Raw genomic sequence first — 22,472 nt, 5'->3', positions numbered from 1 at the left:
TTTTTGTCAAATTATGTGTATCCAAATATTGCTAGAAGCACTTTATATTTTAAAATTGGTTAGATTGGCAATACCACTTCTATCAGATGTCCTGCTCCTAAACATACTTTGAGTTGGAAGAAGAAGAAATGATTTCTTGACTGGCTTTGAAGTAGGCTGAAATGTAGACAGTCTTTCACATCTTCAAATGGTTTTAAAGCTTATAATCAGGGTTTGTTGTTGTTGTTGTTTTTAATGGAGAATTAAAGACTATATTTCAACAGCCTAAAGAAAGTGTGTGTGTGTGTGTGTGTGTGTGTGTGTGTGTGTGTGTGTTCTAATTAAATGCTCATCTTGTGGCCCTTTTATAAAAAAAATATTCATGCTAATAGAACTTTCTCTAAGTCCTTCTCTGTTTATAAGGAATTGGTTTGATTTTCAGAAAGTGAGGTTTGATTTATGAGTGACGAACAGTAGAATTTACCATTTGTTTCTTTTTAAATATTTACCTCTACTTCAACACACTAAAGCAGAATATATGTGTAACATTATACATACATATGTAAGTATAACATAGTATGTGTTTTTGCTAAGGGTGGATTTTACCGTTATCTGTTGACAGAAGCTATGATTTCTTCTAAATTAGGTCATCTCCTTTTTTTCTTTATCCTAGTTAAAGGGAATGCTTTCTTTCTATTCTGTTTTCATTAGTAATCATTAATCATACAGATTCTCAATGTGACAGTAAGAATGTGTCAGAAGCTTTTTATATGGTCTCCAAAAGCTTTTTGTAATGGTGATGATTATTTTCACTTGTTTAATATTTAATATTTGTCTTACATATTTTGAGAACATGATTTTATTACTGCTGACTAAAGCAATGTATCCTTTTTCATGAGTGTTTTTAGACTATTACACTTAAAAAGAATGACATCAAATACCTCTTGTTTTATTTTTTCTACCTAATAAGTGAGACTATTTTAAGCAATAAGCCAAAATGAAGATGAGATTTAGAAACAATATGAGATGATTGGAAGAATTTAAAAAACAGCTGAAATTGAAAATCCAACTTATAACAAAGGATTGAAACTATCAAATCCATAGATAACAGCCAAATAATGACTAATAGGTTGAGACAGTGGAGTCAAGAGAGAGAAGAAAAAGGAGGCAGTCTTGATAATAATCTAGAAGTAATTAAAGGGTAGTGAGGGGAAACAGGATTTTTGAGAAATAACCTTAAAATGGTAACTAAAAATAATGGATAAAATTACATAAAGGAAAATGTATCTAATACAAGGGGAAAATCGCCTAATCATGAAGTCTGTGGTATTTCCTCTAAAGGAAGTGGTGGCAGTAGTGGCTGCTTCATTCTTCAAGTTTTTCATTTTAAACAAAACTGGGCAGATCATTTGAGAATCATCTTGGATAATGGCATTTATATGTGTATGTGTATTTGTATATGTGTGTGTGTGTGTGTGTGTGTGTGTAATCATTTCCCCATGTGTAACACGGTAATCTATTATTCATGTATTATTGCTTTTATAATCTAAGTATATGGTCAAAAAATGTTCTTGCTTTTATAATCTAAGTATATGGTCAAAAAATGTTCTTGAAACTAAATTAAGATATAGTTTAAGCTAATTTTTATCTGATAGTATACAACCAATATATTTTTCAGAACTATTGATGCAATTTTAAAATGCTTAATTTAAATAGATCTGGAAAACAGAACAAATAAGCCATGACCTAGTAGGTGCTCTTAGCCACTGCGAGAGCAGATGGACAAATCAACAGCAAATGGTAAAGAGCTCCATCACAGAGGGGCCCCGCAGTTTCTGTCACTCCTCAGAAAGGACCTACCTTGAAAGGTCTGTTCCAGTACCTAGAGCTAAAAGAATACACCCAGCCTACAGGGCTGAATATGCCTGTACCATTTTATATCATGAGTAATATGATCAGGGAGACACCATTTCATGGTGTATGTATGTAATATATAAATCTCCCTGTTAAAAATTCTCTGTAAAGTGGGATGGATTTGCAGACTGAGTATGCTGACCCTGTGGTCACCCCGCCCTGCTCTCACATAACTTTCTACTGCTAAAAGGAGGTGTTCCTGGCATGGGAGAATGCTGATGTTCAGGTCCCCGATGCCCGTTGCCTGAGATGATACTGTATGTGGCACTAGGGACACTTTGCTACCTAAGTTTTGAGTCGCAGATCCTAGGAGGAAAGGAGGCTTATGGGCATAGATTGAAACCTAAATTTTCATCCAGAAAGGCTAAGGTAACTTACCTCCAACGTAAAATTTCCTTTGTAAACGAAAATGCCCATAAGCAACTACTTTATATTTATGAAACATAGAGATCTTGTCTTTGCAACATGTCATTCTGAATGTAGAGTGCTTGTCTGTTGTACATATAAATACGACATTTAATTTAGAGCATCTGTAACTTGATTCATACGTAGCCAGTTTCCAATAATTTGAAATTAATTTGGAAGATTAACAACCAGTAGGTTACACAGAAACTTAATTCCAACATAAATCAATAAACCAATAAAAATCTGCTTTAAGTGAGGCATCATTCTGTTTTCTACTATGTGACTTCTGAAATGATTTTATACAAAATCACAACACGGTCAGTTTCAGGAATACAATTCATTATATAAAGAATTGTGACTTCTTCTCTTTCTTTTGGGAGTTAGTTGAAATGATAGAAAAACGGAATGATTAAAGCCATGTTAGGTGGAGGAGAGGAAAGAGTACAAACTATGCTTTGCACTCGGTAGCCGCGGGAGTAGAGAGGAAAAGGGGAAGATAGCATAAACATCAGCTGCCTGCCACTCAGGTGAGTGTTGTGGAGACATTTGTAAGCCGCCTATTCCCACTTCAGCAATTATAACAGTACAGGCATGCCTGCTTTTACTGCGCTTCGCTTCATTGCACTTCACAGATTTGTGTTTTTTACAAATTAGAGGCAAAACCCTCCACCAGCAAAAATACTACAACTGGCTTTATTGTGATACTTGCTTCATTGCAGTGATCTGGAACTGACCCCGCGTTAGCTCCAAGGCGTGCCTGTATGTCTTTGGCGTACTGCTTTTCATTGGTGATTTCTTTCTTTTCTATGATTTCATTTGTTTTCAATCCTACGCACAAGATCATAGAACGTATCATATCTAGAAGACTTCAGTAATTTTTCTGAGGTTAAGCTATTAATTAGATGAAATGATGGAGCCAAGACTAAAAATTCAGGCCTTCCAACTCCCAGCTCCAAAATCTTTCACCTAAAACACACTTTTGCAGCTGTCCACACCCCTATAGGCCTGAGCTTCTGTATACACATGCTAAAGGACATTTCAACAGACTAATTTTACTTCTTGCTTATTGATTTTTCCTAAATAATTCTGAAAATCACTTCATGTCTGTGATTTGTAGTCGTTGTTTTAGAGTGCTTATGAAACCTAGCATGCCCTAAGTGATTTTGATGCTTGTCATCTTATGTTGTCTTTTCACTCATAGTAGTTGATATTATGTGAGACCGTACTGTGTGGCGATTAAGACTTGCTCCTAGAGCCAGATGGCCAGGGTTCAGACCCCAGCTCTGCCACCTACTAGCTAAGTAGCCTTAAGGAAGTTTCATAACCTCTCTGTAGCTAGTTTCATCACCTGTAAAATGAGTATAATAATAGAATGTTCGTCATGATGGAATTGAAGGAGTACTGTCAATTTGATATGTGGTAAGCTCTTATAAATTATACTAATAATAGTGGAAGTACTAGTAGCCATAGTAACTGTAATATATTTTCTTAACGCACATCAGGTAAGTATACAGATTAAAGTAGAAGCTGTCCCCCAACCACCAGCCAACAACACAGACCCACAAACACACACACAACACACAGAGGCCTCACTTTGTAATCCCAGAAGAAACTAAAACCTGAATAATGTGATTTATTTTATAGACTAATAGTTTATACCATTAAAATTTAAATACAACTTAAAGATTATTGTTCCTGAGAATAAATACTCATTTTTACTTTTTTGCATAAATGATTGAAGAACATTAATGGCTTTTATGACCATTATCACCTTAAAAAATAAGGTGTCAGTAACTGACTATACATATGCATAGTTACCACTCGATTTTTTCCTACTAGCTAGCTTTTGTATACTAGCTCTTATGAAACAGAAATCTAAAGAACAAATGGCCTGGCCTCAAATTTATAAAACTTTATCAAATTCAGTTTTTATGAGTTTATATAATTGTGTAAGTTATTTAAAAAGTTTTCAGAGACTGATGAGAATATCAAAGTTAGGGATAAGTTTTTAAAAATAAATTATTACTAGCCTTTTTTCCCTCAGTCTTTACAATTTCTTCATTTTACTTGTTTATGAAAATAGTATTAGCATGTTAGAAAACTAAGACAGTAAGGGAAAGTGTAGGGAACAAAGTGACATTAAGACGCGCATCAGGGCCCAAAACAAAGGTGTAGAAAAGCTTTAAGTGAATTGTCCTATCAGAAAATTACTTGAAATGTAATTGCTTGAAGAAGTATTTTCTTCTCACAGCCTAAAAATTCAAATGGCTTTGGTAATAGTTTTTTTAAAAAGTATTCGTAGAGTTTACTTGTGCAAGTTGAGACGTAAAACAACATTTTAAAATTTTGTGAATGAAGTGGAGTTTCACAGTTACAGCATTTTGTTTTGTCTCTCAGAGAAAATACCCCCAAAACTAACCCAGCATACTGTTTGTCTGTCATATAGAAGATGGTTAGACATATGTTTTATCTAGATCCTCGCTGTTTACAAGCAGTGGGTGGTGCCCACGGCTACCTGCTCCAAAGCTCAATTCCAACTCTCAATGGGAACTGCTGCGAGAGGCTGATATAAAACCAGGCCTATAATTTTGAAAGCCAGAGAAAGAAAACTGTGTTCACTGAGTGAGATGACATAATCCCGTGTGTAATGCCTAAATCTATTTTAGTTTTTCCTGAGTGACCGTCACTGTAGAAAAATATGTGAACCCCCTGAGCTTGCATATTATCAGGTGCCTTTTATTGAACTGGAGTGAGTGAGACAATAAAATTGCTCGTTTAAGCAACCTCAATAATACCTTAAGTGCATTTCTAGAAGTGAGTTGCTTCAGTATCCACTAAGCTATCTTAAATTCTGAGACAGAATCAGTATTTTAAAGCAAGCTAAAACTTCAGAAAGCCAGTTAGTTTCTGTCTCTGAGATGCTTTGTACTGTGCCCAAGGGCACCTTAAAGGTGAATGTCAGAGGTGCCCTCAAGTCCAGCCTCCTGACTCTCACTCAGTTCACTGCTCTTCCACTGTGGCCATTTACTTTGATGTATATAAAACTATTAGGGGTGCTAGGGATGCGTTCGTATCATTGGTTCTTCAGGAATGTTTGCCACACACAAATAAGGATCAAAAATATGAAATTTCCTTTAAGAATGCCTCACATTCAATTTGTTTTCTTTTTTTTTTAATTTTTTTTCAGTTACAGTTCACATTCAGTATTATTTTGTCTTAGTTTCAGATGTACACCACCTAGCACTTGACATAGTTGTTGCAACATTACTGACTATATTCTCTATTCTGTACTTTATATCCCCGTGACTATTTTGTAACTACTAATTTGTATTTCTTACTCCGTTCACCTTTTTCACCCAACTGCCCAACCCCCCTCCTCTCTGGCAACTATCAGTTTGTTCTCTGTATCTATGAGTCTGTTTCTGTTTTGTTTGTTTAGTTTGTTCTTTAGGTTCCACATATAAGTGAGTTGATACGGTATTTGTCTTTCTCTGTCTGATTCATTTCACTTAGCATTATATTCTCTAGGTCTGTTCATGTTGTCACAAATCATAAGATTTCATTCTTTTTTATAACTGAGTAATTCTATATATGCACCACAATTTCTTTACCCAATCACCTATCAATGTGCACTTGGGTTGCTTCCATATATTGGCTATTGTAAATAGTGCATCAATGAACATACATGTGCATATATCTTTTCAAATTTGTGTTTTGAATTTCTTCAGGTAAATACCCAGAAGTGGAATTACTAGGTCATAGGTAGTTCTATTTTTAATTTTTTGAGGAACCTCCAAAACGTTTTCCATAGTTGCTGCACTAATTTGCAATCCCACCAACAGTGCACGAGAGTTTCTTTTCTCCACATCCTCACCAACACTTGTTTGTTGATTTATTGAGGATAGCCATTCTGACAGGTGTGAAGTGATAGCTCATTGTGATTTTAATTTGCATTTCTGTGGTAATTAGTGATGTTGAGCATCTTTTCATATGTCTATTAGACATCTGTATGTTCTCTTTGGAAAAATGTCTGTTCATGTCCTCTGCCCATTTTTTAAATTAGATTGTTTGTGTGTTTTTTTTGGTGTTGAGTTGTATGAGTTATTTATAAATATTGGATATTAACCCTTTATCAGATGTAACATTGACGAATATTTATGATTTCGGGTCTGACATTTAAGTCTTTAATCCATTCTGAGTTTACTTTTGCATATGGTATAAGAAGGTGGTCCATTTTCTTTTTTTTCTATGTATCTGTCCAGTTTTCCCAACACCATTTATTGAATAGACTGTCTTTACCCTACTGTATGTTCTTGCCTCCTTTGTCATAGATTAAATGACCATATAGGTGTGGAATTATTTCTGGGCTCTCTATTCTGTTCCATAATCTATGTTTTGTGAGCAAAACTTACAGTGAATGTTTAAATTTAAAAACATTATTACAGTAAAAGACATTACCATTAATCGCCCCCAAAATACTCCCACTCACTTCAAACACACTCATTCCATCATTCTTGCCACTTGCTGAAGCAGTTCTGGAAATCCTCTTTCATGAGTGTCTTTAGTTGCGCAGTCGTGGCTGCCTCGATGTCCTGACTCATTTTGACTTTGGGGAAGAGCCAGAAGTTGCACAGTGCTGGATCCAGTGAATAAGGTGGATGAGGACAACAATAATGTTTTTATTCGACAGAAATTGCTGTATACCAGAAGCGATGTGTGATATGGAGCGTTGTCATGATGGAGGATGATTTACCGCACACTTTAAAACGCACCTTCTCTCAACCACAGCTCACACCCAACTGATTGCACTGACCGAGTTGAAGCTTATCACACACTGTTACTAAGGTTGGATGCACTGCTTCCCGTATTGAAGTTCCCTGCCTTTCCATTGGATGGCACTCGGCAGCAGCATTCCCCCTATTTTGTGATCACAATGGAAAGGCTCCATGTCACACATCGCATCTGGTATATGGCAATTTCTGTCCAATAAAAACATTACGGTGTCCTCATCCACCTTATTCCCCGGATCTGGCACCATGTGACTTCTGGCTCTTCCCCAAAGTCAAAATGATTCAGGACATGGAGGCAGCCATGACAGCGCAACTAAAGACACTCACAAAAGAGGATTTCCAGAACTGCTTCAGAAAGTGGCAAGAAGGATGGGATAAGTGTATTCAAAGCAAGGGGTAGTATGTTGAGCGGGATTAATGGCAATGTGTCTTTTACTGTAATAAATTTTTTTATTTAAACATTCACTGTATTGTTTGATCACACCTTGTATGTGTCTGTTTTTATGCTAATATCATGCTATTTTGATTACTATGGCCAAGTAGTATAGTTTGATACCAGGTAACATGATACTTCCAATTTTGTTCTTCTTTCTCAAGATTGCTGTGGTTATTTGGGGTCTTTTGAGGTTCCATATAAGTTCTGAGATTGTTTGTTCTAGTTTTGTGAAAAATGCCATTAGTATTTTGATAGGTATTGCATTGAATCTATAGATGCTTTGAATAGGTGCTTTGAATAGGATGGACATTTTAACAATGTTAATTCTTCCTATCCGTGAGCTTCGTATGTGCTTCCATTTATTTGTATCTTCCTCAGTTTATTTCTTCAGTGTCTTATAGGACAGGTCTTTTATCTCATTGGTTAAATTTATTCCTAAGTATTTTTTTTTGGGGGGGGGGGGTTATTTATTTGTTTGTTTGTTTTTTTCCTGCAATTGTAAATGGAATTGTCTTCTTAACTAATGTCTCTGACAGTTCGTTATTGGTATATAAAAATGCATCCGATTTCTGAATATTGATTTTGTATCCTGCTACTTTACTGAATTCATTTATCAGTTCTAATAGTTTTTTGGTGAAATATTTTGGGTTCTCTATATATAGTATCAAGTCATCTGCAAATAATGACAGTTTTACTTCTTCCTTTCCAATTTGGTTACCCTTTATTTCTTTATCTTGTCTGATTGTTGTGGCGAGGACTTTCAATGCTTTGTTGAATAAAACTGGTGAAGGTGAGCACCCCTGTCTTCTTCCGGATCTTAAGGGGGACACTTTCAGCTTTTCCCTGTTGAGTATGAGGTTAGCTGTGGATTTGTCACGGCCTTTTTATTATGTTGAGGAACATTCCTTCTATTCCCACTTTGCTGAGAGTTTTTATCATAAATGGATACTGGATTTTTTCAGACACTTTCTACATCTATTGATATGATCATATGATTTTTATCTTTCACTTTATGTGGTGTATCACATTAATTGATTTGCAGATATTGAATCAACTTTGCACCCCAGGAGTAAATCCCACTTGATCATGGTGTATGATCATTTTCATGTATCGCTGTATTTGGTTGGCTAATATTTCGTTGAGGATTTTTGCATCTATGTTCATAAGGAATATCAGCTTATAGTTTTTTTGTGTTTTTTGTTTGTTTGTTTGTTTGTTTTGTTTTGTTTTTGTAATAGCTTTGTCTGGTTTGGGAATCAGGATAATTAATGGTGGCCTGGTAAAATGAGCTTGGGAGCTTTCCGTGTTCTTGAACTTTTTGGAATAGTTTGAAAGGATCAATGTTAATTCTTCTCTGAATGTTTGGTAAAAGGTGAATTTTGTTTGTTGGGAGTTCGGTACTCCCAACAGTTCAGGACTTTGGTTTGTTGGGCGTTTTTTGATTATTGATTTGATTTCTCTAGTAGTAATCAGTTGCTTCAGATTTTCTGTTTCTAGTTGATTCAGTCTTGGAAGATTGTATGTTTCTACAAATTTATTCATATTCCAGATTGTCAAACTTGTTGGCATATAGTTGTCTGTAATATTTTCTCATAATCTTTTGTGTTTCTGTGGTGTCAGATGTCACTTCTCTTTTATTTCTGATTTTATTTATTTGGGTTCTCTCTCTTTCTTTTGATGATTCTGGTTAAAGGTTTATCATTTGTTTATCTTTTCAAACAACCAGCTCTTGGTTTCATTAATTTTTTGTATTGTTTTTTCAGGCTCTATTTTGTTTATTTCTGTTCTGATCTTTATTATTTCCTTCCTTCTGTTCACTTTGGGCTTTGTTTGCTCTTCTTTTTCTAGTTCCTTTAAGTTTAAGGTTAGATTGTTTATTTGAGATTTTTCTTACTTCTTGGGATAGCCCTGTATTTCTTCTATGAATATCCCTCTTAGGACTGCCTTTGCTGTGTCCCATAGATTTTAGGTTGTTGTGTTTTCATTTTCATTTGTTTCAGGTATTTTGATTTCTTCCTTAATCTCACTGTTTACCCATTCATTATTTAGTAAAATGTGTTTAGCTTCCATGTATTTGTGTGTTTTCTAGGTGTTTTTTAGGTGTGTTTTTTTTTTTCTTGTAACTGATTTCTAGTTTTCATAGTCTTGTGGTCAGAGAAGATGCTTGATATTATTTCAGTCTTCTTAAATTTACTGAGACTTGTTTTGTGGCCAACATGTAGTCTATCTTGGAAAATGTTCCGTGTTCAATTGAAAAGAATGTATATTCTGCTGCTTTGGGGGTGAAATGCTCTAAAAATACCAATGCAGTCCATCTGGTCTAGTGTGTCATTAAGGCTGCTATTTCCTTGTTTATTTTCTGTCTGGAAAATCTGTCCACTGGTGTCAATAGGGTGTTAAATTCCCCGAATATGGTTGTATTACTGTCGATCTCTCCCTTTATGTTGGTTGGTATTTGCTTTATGTATTTAGATGCTCCTATGTTGGATGCATAAATGTTTCCAAGGGTTATATCCTCTTGTTGGATTGATTCCTTTAAAATTATGTAATGTTCCTCTTCATCTCTTGTTGTAGCCTTTGTTTTAAAGTCTGTTTTGTCTGATATAAATAATGCTGCCCCAGCTTTTTTTGTTTCCATTCACATGAAATATCATTTCCATTGCTTAACTTCCAGTCGGTATGTCTTTCAATCTGAAGTGGGTCTCTTGTAGACAGCGTATGAATGGGTCCTGTTTTCTTATCCATTTAGCTACCCTATGTCTTTTGATTGAAGCATTTAATCCATTTACCTTTAAAGTGGTTATTAATAAATACATGGTTACTGCCATTTTATTATTCATCTTCCCCCCCCCCCTTCTTCTTAAAGAGGTCCTTTTGCTATTTCTTGTAATACTGGCTTAGGAGTGATGAACACCTTTAGCTTTTTCTTTTCTGGGAAGCTCACTAGCTCTCTTTCAATTTTAAATGATAGCCTTGCTGGGTAGAATAGTCTTGGCTGTAGTTCGTTGCTTTTCATCACCTTGAATATTTCACGCCAGTTTCTTCTTTGCTGCAAAGTTTCTATTGAGAAATCAGCTGACAGTCTTAGGGGAGCACCCTTGTAGGTAACTAACTGCTTTTTTCCTGATGCTTTTAAGATTCTCTCTTTGTCTTTAACCTTTGCCATTTTAATTATAATGTGTCTTTCTTGGTGTGAGTCTGTTTGGGTTCATCTTGTTTGGGCTTCTTGTACTTCCTCAGCTTGTATGTCTGTTTCCCTTGTCAGGTGAGGGAAGTTTTCCATCATTATTCCTTCAAACAGATTTTCAATTCCTTGCTCTCTCTCTCTTCTTCTGGTACCCCTGTAATGCAAATGTTATTACGTTTGATGTTGTCCCAGAGGTTTCTTAAATTATCCTCATTTTTTTTTTTTGATTCTTTTTTCTTTTTGCTGTTCCAGTTGTGTGTTTTCTACTACTTTGTCTTCTAAATTGCTATTGGATCCTTTGTTTAATCTATTCTGCTGCTGATTCCTTCTAGTGCATTCTTTATTTTATTATTGTATTATTTACTTCTGACTGGTTCTTTTTTATTGTTTCTATATCATTTTTTATGCTGCTATCTCTTTGTTGAAATGCTCACTAAGTTCCTGGTGCATCCTTATAACCATTGTTCTGAACTTTATATCTGGTAGGTTGCTTGCCTCCATTTCATTTAGTTCCTTTTTTGGAGTTTTCTCCTGTTCTCTCATCTGGGACATATTTCTGTTTCCCCTTTTGGCTGCCTCTCTGTGTTTGCTTCTGTGTGTCAGATATATCTGCTGCGTCTCCCAGGCTTGGCTGGGTAGCCTTGTGTAGTAGGTGTCCTGTGGGGCCCTACAGACTCCCTGGTCACCTACACTGGGTGCTCCATTAGTGTCCCTTCTGTGGGTTGTGTGTGCCCTCCTCTTATATTTGAGCCATGATTGCTGTTGGCATGTCATTCAGTGGGATTGACCCTCAAGCTGATTGGCTATAGGGTCTGGCTATGTCCACAGCTTATGGGCTGCTGTGCGAGGGGCTTATCTCACAGAGCAGGATTTGCCCCATTGGGCTCTGGTGCCTGCTGAGACCGTTCTTTGGATATGCTGCTTGTGGGGCTAATTGTGTGGTGCTGTGCTGTAGTCTGCTGCTGATTTCCAGGTATGTGTTTTTGTGGCCTCTTGAGAGGGGCTCCAGTACAGGCCCAGTTCACTCACTGCCTGTGGCTGGCCAGGGACTGCCTGGTAGGAGCAATAAAGTGATCTGTGGTTCATCACTACCTTTGCTGGACCTGGAGGCATGTGGAAGAGGCCACGCTACAAATCAAGGATGGCTGCCATCAATATCAGGACTGGGGTAGATCCATAAAAAGCCTAGGACACCCCAAGGTCTGCTGCCGCCTGCCAGCTCCCATACCTCTAAGCTACTGATAGAACCTCCTGTGGTTCGCGACTAGGATGAGGCAGGATTCAGGGAGTCACCAGGGTGGGACAACTGTTCACCAGGTTAATGTAGATTCTGGTTTGGTGCCAGTGCTGAGCCTGGAGCTACTCAGCAAAAGTCCCAGAGTAGTACACTGAGGCCATTCACTTCCCACCTGTGGCCCACGGGACCCCTCAAGAGTTGTCCAACAAAGAGTGTGATGTGAATGAGACTGGATGTTCACTGAGAATGTGCCTCCAGAATTGAAGGAGTTGGGTGGAGTGGGGTCCCAGGGAGTCACCAGGGTGGAGCAAGTGTGTAGAGTGAGCAAGCAGAGTTCACCAGGCTAATGCAGATCCAGATTTGTCCATGTGGGGAGGGATCAGCACAGGAAAGATAGCAACTGTCCTTCCAGTCCTTGCCCTGAAGCCACACTCTCAGTCTCTGTCTCTCTCTCTGTGTCTCTCTCTCTCTCTCTGTCTCTCTCTCTCTCTCTCTCTCTGTCTGTCTGTCTGTCTGTCTGTCTGTCTGTCTCTGTCTCTGTCTCTGTCACCTGAGTTACTGTCCCTCCACCAGAGCCCAGGGTGAGTGCCTATGAGCAAGTGAGCCTGTGTATGGGCCCTTTAAGAGGAAGTTTGAGTTTCCCAAAGCCTTTAAAAGTTCCATTTTTAAAAATTCTGGTACTATTAACAACAGGTTTCTTTCTACAGTAAACAGTGATTATTCACACACTTTTTGCTTTGTTCTGCCTTCACTTTTATATGAGCAGTACAGTCCTTACATTTAGTTCAGCATAGGGTGTAGATCCAAAGGTGATGTACTCACCCGCACAGTTTTATACAGAGCATTTATTTGGACTGCTTTAACGATGAAAACAACAAACCTAATAAGCCAAAATTCCAAGATATAACTTCCTAATCAATAAAACATTTACAAGAGGGTAAGGAGGGAGGAGGGTTGGTAGAAAAGAGTAAAGGGGGTCAAATATAGGGTGATGGAAGGAGAACTGACTCTGGGTGGGGAACACAATGCAATATATAGACGATGTATTACAGAATTGTATACTTGAAACCTATACAATTTTACTAACCAATGTCACCCCAATAAATTTAATTTTAAAAATGAAAAAAAAAATTTTTAATGAAAATAAAGTTCAAATATAAAAGTAATGACAGAACCTTTATTTTGACAGAACCTTTATTTTGAATATCATAAAAATTTTAAATGGACATTCAAATCAAACATCTATGAGGCCCTTTGAAATTCTGCAAAGAATACTAGAATTTTCAGGAACATAGTTGGAAAAGGAGAAAAACAGTCATTTCTGTTGGGAGAATGGTTAAAATACAAATGAAAGTTGATAGCCCTAATCAGCCCTGTGAGTTTTCTCTAAGCTTATATCCTTTAAAGTCTTTTTAAATTTGAAGTAGTTCAAGAAGTTAATGAATTTCCATTCATTGTAAAAGGCAAGCTATATCTTCGAGAATGGAGGAAGAATTTGAATATGAGAGCAAGGAAAGAGGAGTAATTGATAAGAGGAATTTTTTGAGCAGAATATTCTAAAAGGACCAAATCTTTAGATTTGAATGTGTTGTTACAGTTTCTAGGTTTCTGCAGTCTTCTGAAAGAGTGGGGATAGAATGGAAAAATATTTTGAGTAACTCCCAAAAGGAAATTATTTTTTCTTTAAAAAAAGAACATAGGATTCCTTTAACTCATAAATTCATGAAAGGAGCAAAAGGATTAGTTGGAAGGAACTAAACTAAGCTGAGATATCTCAAAACTTAAAAATCGTACTCTAAAAATGGCAAGAAACATTTTAAGTCTATGACTAAATAGGAAGATTGTAAGTATTGAGTTAGACATATAACAGTCAATATATTAAATTGCTTACATTCACCTAGCAAAAATACTATTTAAAATTTTTAATTAAGATTTTATATCTAAACTAGGTTAATATTACAAAACAACTCATAAGTTTTGTTTAAAAAGGTTCTTTATTTACCATTGCCAGAAACATCTAACATTCGTAAGTGTATTTTGTTTAATGAAACATTTGTATACTGTTTTACTGATAGCATAACAAAAATCTTTTCTAACAGCCATGATAAGAGTCTATCGCACTGGAGATGATTTACTTTTTGATGATTTCTTAAATAGTGTTATATATTATAGTCACACAAATATAATTATTGAACTGTTATTTAATTCACTGATGTAGTTGCAAAGTTAATCCCACAACGTAATAAGTAGATTGTTTTAAGTGGAAAATTTACACCTTCCAGAAGCGAAACTGATACCTTACTCTTATTGTGCCCTGTGTATATTAAAGGCTATATCCAACGTAGGAAAAATATGCAAGAAAAAAATAATTATACATTGTTTCCCTGACTGGCGTTTTAATTATGATTTGATTTAATCCAAAACCCCCTAGGCTATGTATGCGTAGATCAAATATTCCACCCCACACTCCGCCTCTACGTGACCCCAAGCTGCAGAAGAGAGAATTCATAGCCCATATGTCCGTCATATGTTAATTCTTGCCCTGGCACCTGGATAGGCTCTCCCACCTGATTGGAATGCACTTGCAATTCTGGGCATATACCCAAACTGTGAAGTAGGCACTCCAGATCTGGAAATATTTTGGCAGATTAGTTGGCAGAGGTCATGAGGGCAGAGCCCAGTGTCAGGCTCTGAATTTGCCCAGGTGCATTCAAGGTGACTGTACCCCGGGTGGAAATACCACGGATGGAGTATTAGAGTTGACTCTCTGGCTCCAGAAGTTCACAGCCTGGCCTACAAGTTCCTGTCAATTCCAATTTAAACACTTGTGCAGATTTTATAGTTTCCAGTAGAGAAGTTAGAGACTACATTTCTGGCTCTGATTTAATTCTGCATTCCTGATCTAACCTAAAACACCCATTCCTGGATTCGAGACTAATTAGGTAAGAGTCTAATAAGTAAATAAGTTATAGTTGACAAGCATTCCTCATCCAAGCAAGCTTTTGGTGTTTTTAAAAGGGGGGGAGGGGATGAGAGAGAAAAAGAGAAGAGGTGAGGGGAGGGAAGGGGGAAGAGAAAGAAAACTAGCCTGTCCTCTATACTGTGCTTTTCTTCTGTTGTGTAATGAAGACAGTGTTAGGGGCCGACCCTCTTGTGAGTGAACTAACTTCACTTCAGTTATAGGTGACAAGCAATATCTTTCACCCACACAGTCAGCTCACAGATGGTTAAAATCAGAAATGAATAAGAAGGCAAGGTAAGACTGTACTGCTACGAGTCAATCTGTCACCCAGCACTGCTGGAAAAACAATTCAAAGCACATGCCTTCCTGGTAAGATGAAAGCACACTTCACACACAAAGGACAGCAACTTGCTTTCTGAGTTTGGACTAGGTAATAACAATCCATTTGGCAGAATGCATTATTTGTACAATTGGACTACACATGATTTAGAAGTGGAAGCACCAGTGTTGATATCCCAACATGTCTTATGATCCTTATAGCTCTGATATTGCCGTATATTAATTCAGTGAACACTTGCAAAATACAATTGCTAGAAATATATTGAAATGGGGGTATGGTACATGGAGATGAGTAACTGGATGTTGCAATATAACAAAGGAGACACGTGTCTAAGCAGTGCCATGTGATTGGTGGTGTCACTGTAGAGTGGACGAAGTGCCCAGGTCCTGACAAGGAGGGCACAGTTTGCCTGAGAAGTCAAGGAAGCTTTGTGGGCTCGTTAACATTTGAACTGAGTTTACGAGACAGAGGTGAGGGAAATGAGTTAAGAATTTTGAAAAGATAATTCAGGCAGAAAGAAAAGCAGGAATAAAATGGCGAGGGGGCGGGCAGAGATAAATGTATGAAACCAGTATGGCTGTGTAGGTGAAGGAGAGGAACTGAGCACACTGAGGAGAGTCTGGAGTACACTGAGGGGTGATGAAGCATGGGGGGGCGGTGATGACATGTTGAGAAGGTCTTTGAATTCCAAACCAGTTTACCTCAACTTTCTGATGTAGACCAGCAGTTACCTAACTGCTCTGCAGAATCCCCAACTTATTTCACATGTATTCTACAAATACTGCAGTGTTTTCTCTAAATAATACAGATTAATTTTTATCTCCGATACATATTGCGTTCTCAGTAAGATTTTGTGTGGGAAATTTCTTTTTAAACAACGGATGCTGTCAGGAAGCTATTTTAGAGTTTTGAGCAAGGGGCTGACATGAGCAAATCTGTATTGTGGAAAAGTAACTCAGACGATGGTGTAGAGAAGGAACTGGAGAAGATATATAACAGGCCAAGAGACCAGTAGGTGGCTGCCGCAATATTGCAGGCAAGAAACCGGCAAAGCCTCTACTAAGGCAGTGACATTGAACACAGAGAAGATAGAATGCATTCGGAAGATACTTGGCATAAAGAATAATTAGAACAAGACCCCGAATAAAAGAATAAAAGATGGCAAGTTTATAATGTGGGTCAATGCATAAAACAATTAAAAATATTCTCAAGAGTAAATTTAGTGGTCAGATGCTCACAGAGAATTTGCATGAAGTTTAAAGATTCAACAAGGAAACTAATTGCAAGGGGATTTCCTTGGGGGTGGGGGGACGGGATGGAGGAAGCTCAATGCATAGATCACCTGAACTTAAAAAAAAAAAAAAAGCATTTTAGCTTTCTGTTTGAACTTTTGGGAGTGTTTATATATATGACCAGAAAGTCCCACGTATTATTAGGCTGTTTTGCTGAACAAATTGACTTTCTAAGCCATTAATGAATTTGGTCATGCATTCCTGAAAGATGACTATAATCTAACCAGATTTCAAAATTTTTTTCATCATAAAAGCCATGCCTGCAATAGCTTTATGCTAGTGTACGTTCCAAAGCATCATTTCTCTAAACTTTTGATTAGAGGCTTTCATCTCTGTGTGAACCCACTATCTGCACCACTACACACCCCTGCCCCCCAGAAAAAAGAAACTCTGAGGAAAGTTATGAGAGCAACACTGACTCGGACACCAGATTTTTGAGGACTGGTGGAATAATATGTTGTTAGTAGGTTTCCCTTGTTTTAACAGAAATTCCGGCTTCCTGCTGGCGGTGATGCTTCTCAATGGAGACACACTGTGTGCTGTGCATCATTAACCACACAGTCAGCCGTTCCACCTCAGCGAGCCCTTCCAGGCTGCACGAAGCTCGGTCTCAATTTCAGACTTGTAGCCCTTCCCTGCTAAGAGTCCGGCCTTCAGATTTATGAAAGAAAACATTTCTTTCTGTGAAAGGTTTTTGTACACCCGCATCTGGAAGTGTTTATTTCAGCGGCATGTAAGCTATCTGTGGATTTAGTTAGCACCAGACCCCCTTTTGTGTACTCCTGCCTTAAAAATTTTATAAATGATCTCATTGAATTTGTGCCAGTGCGCACATGGTTTGGCTGATTGCTGCATATATCCTTTACCTGCCAGTCACCTTTGATTTATGTTCCTTCTGCTAAGCTTTTACCTTCCAAAAATGGTGCCACTGAACTGTCCTCTAAATCATCTTATTGGTTAAATTGCTCCAAGATGAGTTGGTATGTTTTCGGTTGCCTATAGACAGATGAATTTATATTTTTCTGCCCTTACCCACTTCTGCCCTTACCCACTTAGAGAGGAGGATTGGACATGTTATGTTAGCGATCTCTTTACTCCAAATGAATACCATCTGAAACGCTATGCCAAGTCCAGACTAAAGTGACAAAGACGTGTTCTCTGGCACCCACTTCTGTTGAGATCTTCTTTTGCAAATAAGTCTGTGCTTTGAACTGAATCTGATGTGGGGACTTTATGTTTCTCAAAAAAGAGGGGAATAAAGTATCTCAAACAGAAAAAGTTAACTTCATCAGAAAGATAGAGACTTCGTAAGCTTTACATAGCTTTGCTAAGTTGTGAGTTTTATGATGTTTCCTAGAGAAAAGCAGGTGGCTTGGCAGTTATTTAAAATGTTGGCTATTTGTGGTGGTGGTTTCTAGGGTTTCATATTTCTAAAGAGAGATCCTAAAGAGCTAATTCTTAAGAGTGTTTCACAAAATGATGCATCAGTTTGAACTAATTTTCTAGGAGTTCACTGGTCATTGAATGTGCCATTTAACTCGAGGTTGCAGGTTACCAGCTGTCACCACCGGGGATAACCTTAATATTTAGTGTGCATTTTGCTAATGAAAAGCCAATATTGTGCTGATAGAGTATGGCAGTAATAAAGTATTTGTAAAGTAGGTTTTAGATACTCAAATATATCACTTAAACAAGCTTTGCGAAGAACTGCTCTTTTTTTCTGTTCTATAAGATGGTAAAGGAGTATTTTTAAATTTCATGATTGTGCTTGAAATGGTGTGGGAGCATTTAAAACACTTGGATTACAGATTCTGGTGTCATGGTTCACAAGCTATTGTAAGCAAAGAATAGATCTTCTAGGCTACTTGGCTGCAGTCCCACGAGGGCTGGAGGTGTTGATTCCAAAAGACTCGGGAGGCCCCATTCGCACTCCTAAAAACGGATGTGCAACTCTCTGTGTTCTACCAAGGAAAGCTGTCTCAGGAGGGTGGCGGTCATATTTGCATGGTTTAGTCAGTCGTGGTATTGATGTGCTTTTCAGAGAAGCATCACGTGGAGGACTGCTTTTGTTAGAGAATCAGCACCAGAGATGGGAGCACCATATTTCCATTAAGATGTTGCTTTTATTTTTTAAAATCACATATATGTACCGGAGGTGCCAAAAAAAATGTGTACACGTGACTTGTATTCATCTTTTGTTATCGGAATATATTGAGTATTACAGTTTTAATACAGTTTTTTCCTTTCTTAAAATGTATACATTTTTGGCACCCTCTGTATACACACACACACAATCTTTTTGATAGGTATAATTGTGTATGTGTGTATTTCATGTATGTCTACACACACATGCATATATAGTCTCATTTAAAAAGGTTGTCTTCTAAGGGTTTTAAAGGTATGATATCATTTAATTATTACAACTACCTAGAAAGAAGTATGATTATGAGTATTTTGAAGCGAGGGAGGAAGGAAAGGAGGCTGTCTTGTATGAACCAAAACTTTCACTGATAGTATTTCATGTAAATCATTATCATCCGAATAGAATTCAAAAGTAGAGATGACCCGGCTAGTGGGCCAGTGAGCATTCCCTTCTGAGAACTGCAAAGGGAGGCCCAGCCTGGTATCTGAGTGTGAGATGGAGACCCAGACCCACTCATTGGCTTTCTTTGTACCTTCAAAGAATTCCCTGATGTTTCCGTGTCCATTGGCACGTGTGTAAAATGAGTAGTAATGTGGTCTTTATAGTTTTGGAGTATCTTGAGGTCCATGAACACTGGACTCCTTTCCTGCTCTGCCCATATGTGGACAGACAGCCCATGCTGAGGACCATTTTCCTTCCGGTGGTGGTGGCATTACTGACCACATATGGGAAGTGAGGCTTAGATGCAGAAAGAGTATGGTAAGAAAGATGAAACGCTATAGAAATTGTGGGTTGCAACAAGTTACTGCCAAAAGCTTTTCCAGGAATGAGAGCTTAGAGAATTTGGAAGCTTCAGATTAAAAGGAAAGAATGAAACATGTAGTCCATTGCAAACTGGCTTTAATAATATGTTTCCAGCTTGAGGATCAGGGAAGGACCCTTACCCAGAAAAGTTTCCTACTCCTGCTTTCGCTGATTCCTAAACTTCTACTGGTGGAGTCATTATGCCCTCTTAAAACATATTTTGTACATATATGAAATTTTAATGTTTCAGATATCTAGGTGAAAAGATCCATAATTCAACAAAAGTGTTTGGCGGTGATACTTTGAGTTGACTAGTATGATCTTTGGTCCGTTCTCTTAGTCCATTTCAGCAGGATTTTACTTAAATTATTTAAGACAAATAAGAATTTATACTGTTTCCAAAAATCTCCTAAGAATTTAACTGTGAAATCTCTATTCCCAGGTTATTCCAGCTTCTGATAGTTAGACACTTTTCTTCCAACCTAAACTGAAAATTTTTCTTTATTTTTTCCTCAATGGAAAGAAAAATACTATAATATTATATGAACAAGCTCACCAAGTTTGTTCCTAATTTTGGTAGTAGTATTTCTTACATACTTGCTCAGGAGAATGTTGTCACTGTCTCCTCTTTTATCTCACGACAGCTTCTGAGTGTCTGTACTTCTTTTAAAGGTCAGGGTCTAGAAAAATAATCCTTTTCTGACTTGGATGCATCTAGGCCCAAGGAGTTCCCAGTGATGCAGAGAATGATAAGCAGAGTCCAGATCCCATCTCTTTCTTATTTCTTTGACTTTCTCTCAACCGTTTTCTCCTTTTGAGTTAAGTGCTAGACTTTGACCCACTTCCTCCAAGAGACTTCGTATTTCCTAGTCTGACCCAAACCTAATGAGGATGTATCCTCAGGTAGGCCAGGGGACCATGCTGTAGTCATCTTGGTACCTCCCTCGCAAAATACCATGCTTTTTGCTTATATGGAACTCAACATAAACTATGGGTGAATGGATGGACAGATGGATGGAATGATGGTCTGAAGAGAGAACAACCTTCCAGTGGGCAAAGTCCAATCTCCCTGATCAGTTTCAGGCCCCTTGAACTTGGTATGCCCTATGTAGATGGCCTCTCCACTACCTGTGATTAAACAGTTTATAGATCACTGCCGGGCAACACAAAGAACGATATGGTTGCTTCGTTATTACTATCCATTATTCATAAATCATCGATTCCTCTGGAATCTATTGCAAAACAATGCCCAAATTACCTCATAAGCACTGTTTTAAAATGAATGTGTTCAGTGCATAGTTATCTACCAAACATTGAAGAATCCTTAGCATAGTGGGAAAAGCATAAAGCTCAGCTTGTAGCATCATCCTGGAATCATAATTGGAGCTGATATATACCTGTTTAATTGATTTAACTTTGCACTTATCACCTCAGTCAGCACTGAGAAACAAAGCTTCACATAACCAGTAAAAAGAAACTTTGCTATCAGTTGTAAGGCTTCAGGGATTATCTTTTAATATCAGTCTTCAATCAATTTACAGAGTGCTATTTAGGAAGATAGGCAATATGGTATGAAAGATCCAATCCTCACAGTTTTTATTACAGAAACCAATCCTGTTTACATAAGATTGCTCTTGATCGCAAATAGATATAGATACAGATATATAGATATATAAAATCTATCTCCAGGAGAGCAATGTCTAGCTATTGGACTCTGGAAGTAGCCTTGTTGTAGAAAATTATTCTTTGTAATGGTACTTGACGAAGTTAGATTTTATTCGTATGGCTATTTTATGAGCTATTAAACTGAAAACATTTAATGAGGACTAAAGTTGATAGTTACTAAACACGTTTTTAAAATGACAACAATTATAAATTTGAAACTACTGTGGAAATAGATGGCACTGAATCACCACGATCTACTTGGGAAGCTTTTGTCTAAAAAATTCTAGGCACCAGAAATAACCACTGGGAAAACAAGATTTGAAGAACCCAAAATAACAGATTTATTTAGATATTAAGACACACCTATTTGTTAGATGATTGTGTATTCTCATAGACACAGCCTAATTTTTCAAATAAAAGTGCCTTTGTTAGTGAAATGCTCCTGTACAGTTTCAGACACATTTTTATGATACATTTTTATGCATCACCATCAATTAGGAAAAGAGTCTAGACATATTGTTTTCAATTTGTAAGAACTGTTTTTTTCGTGGATAACAACCTCACATGCTGCCATGAAATATGTCAGGTTCCCACACAGACTGTAGTTGTCTGCATTCTTAGTGAGGAACTTTTCTCATGCCCCATTAAGAAATAAATTCCCAACATACAATATTTTGTGCAATATGGCTAAATAAAGTCACTGGACAGCTTCAGTTTGAAGATGGGGCTTCACATGTTTCCTCACTGTAGGAAAATCCATCTTTCTTTGGATGCCAAAGAAAAACAGATTTCCACAGGGATGTGGTGAGTCTACTTTCCTTGTGGAAAATAGGACAAGTCTCAGGATTGTAACAAAGGAATATAATCCTGTCAGCTGGAAGGATGGTGATTCTGCTCCATAGGCTAATGGAGATAAGACTTGGCAACGGAAGGAGAAAAACTCATCTCTCCTATGTATAATCAGGAAACTAAGTCTTCTGTCTTTCTCCTGAGATGTGCGTTTGATCTGCTTCTTCTCCAGGGAAATCTGTTCTTCTGATGGGCAAGGAAGAATAAAGGTCATGAGTAATTCACGTATTTTGTTAGGAAGAATTCATTTTCCGATCTATTAATCAGCAGTAGTTTTGAATCCCTGGGACGTGGGTAGTACCATGTTAGACACTGGAGAAGACAAGAAGGAGAAAAGGGAGCATGTACTGAGTGCCCAGCACAGTAACTGGCACACGGAGAGCAGTATTCATTTTCCCTTCTTCACTGCCAGCAGCAGCACCTGGGAGCAGAAAGGAGGCTTGAAGTCTAATTGGGGGAGGGCAACAGG

General features: G+C 37.5%; 1 protein-coding gene across 3 annotated transcripts in view; it reads left to right on the top strand.

The window, feature by feature from the left end:
- SUPT3H (SPT3 homolog, SAGA and STAGA complex component) overlaps positions 1 to 22,472 on the top strand; it is a 464,238-nt gene that overhangs the window by 367,789 nt on the left and 73,977 nt on the right. The gene's annotated exons all lie outside the window — the stretch shown is intronic.

The sequence above is a fragment of the Rhinolophus sinicus genome, linkage group LG05 (genome assembly GCF_036562045.2).
Source record: "Rhinolophus sinicus isolate RSC01 linkage group LG05, ASM3656204v1, whole genome shotgun sequence".
Lineage (NCBI taxonomy): Eukaryota > Metazoa > Chordata > Mammalia > Chiroptera > Rhinolophidae > Rhinolophus > Rhinolophus sinicus.
The sequence above is the reverse complement of the archived record's forward strand: the minus strand, read 5'-3'. Positions and strand labels throughout refer to the sequence as shown.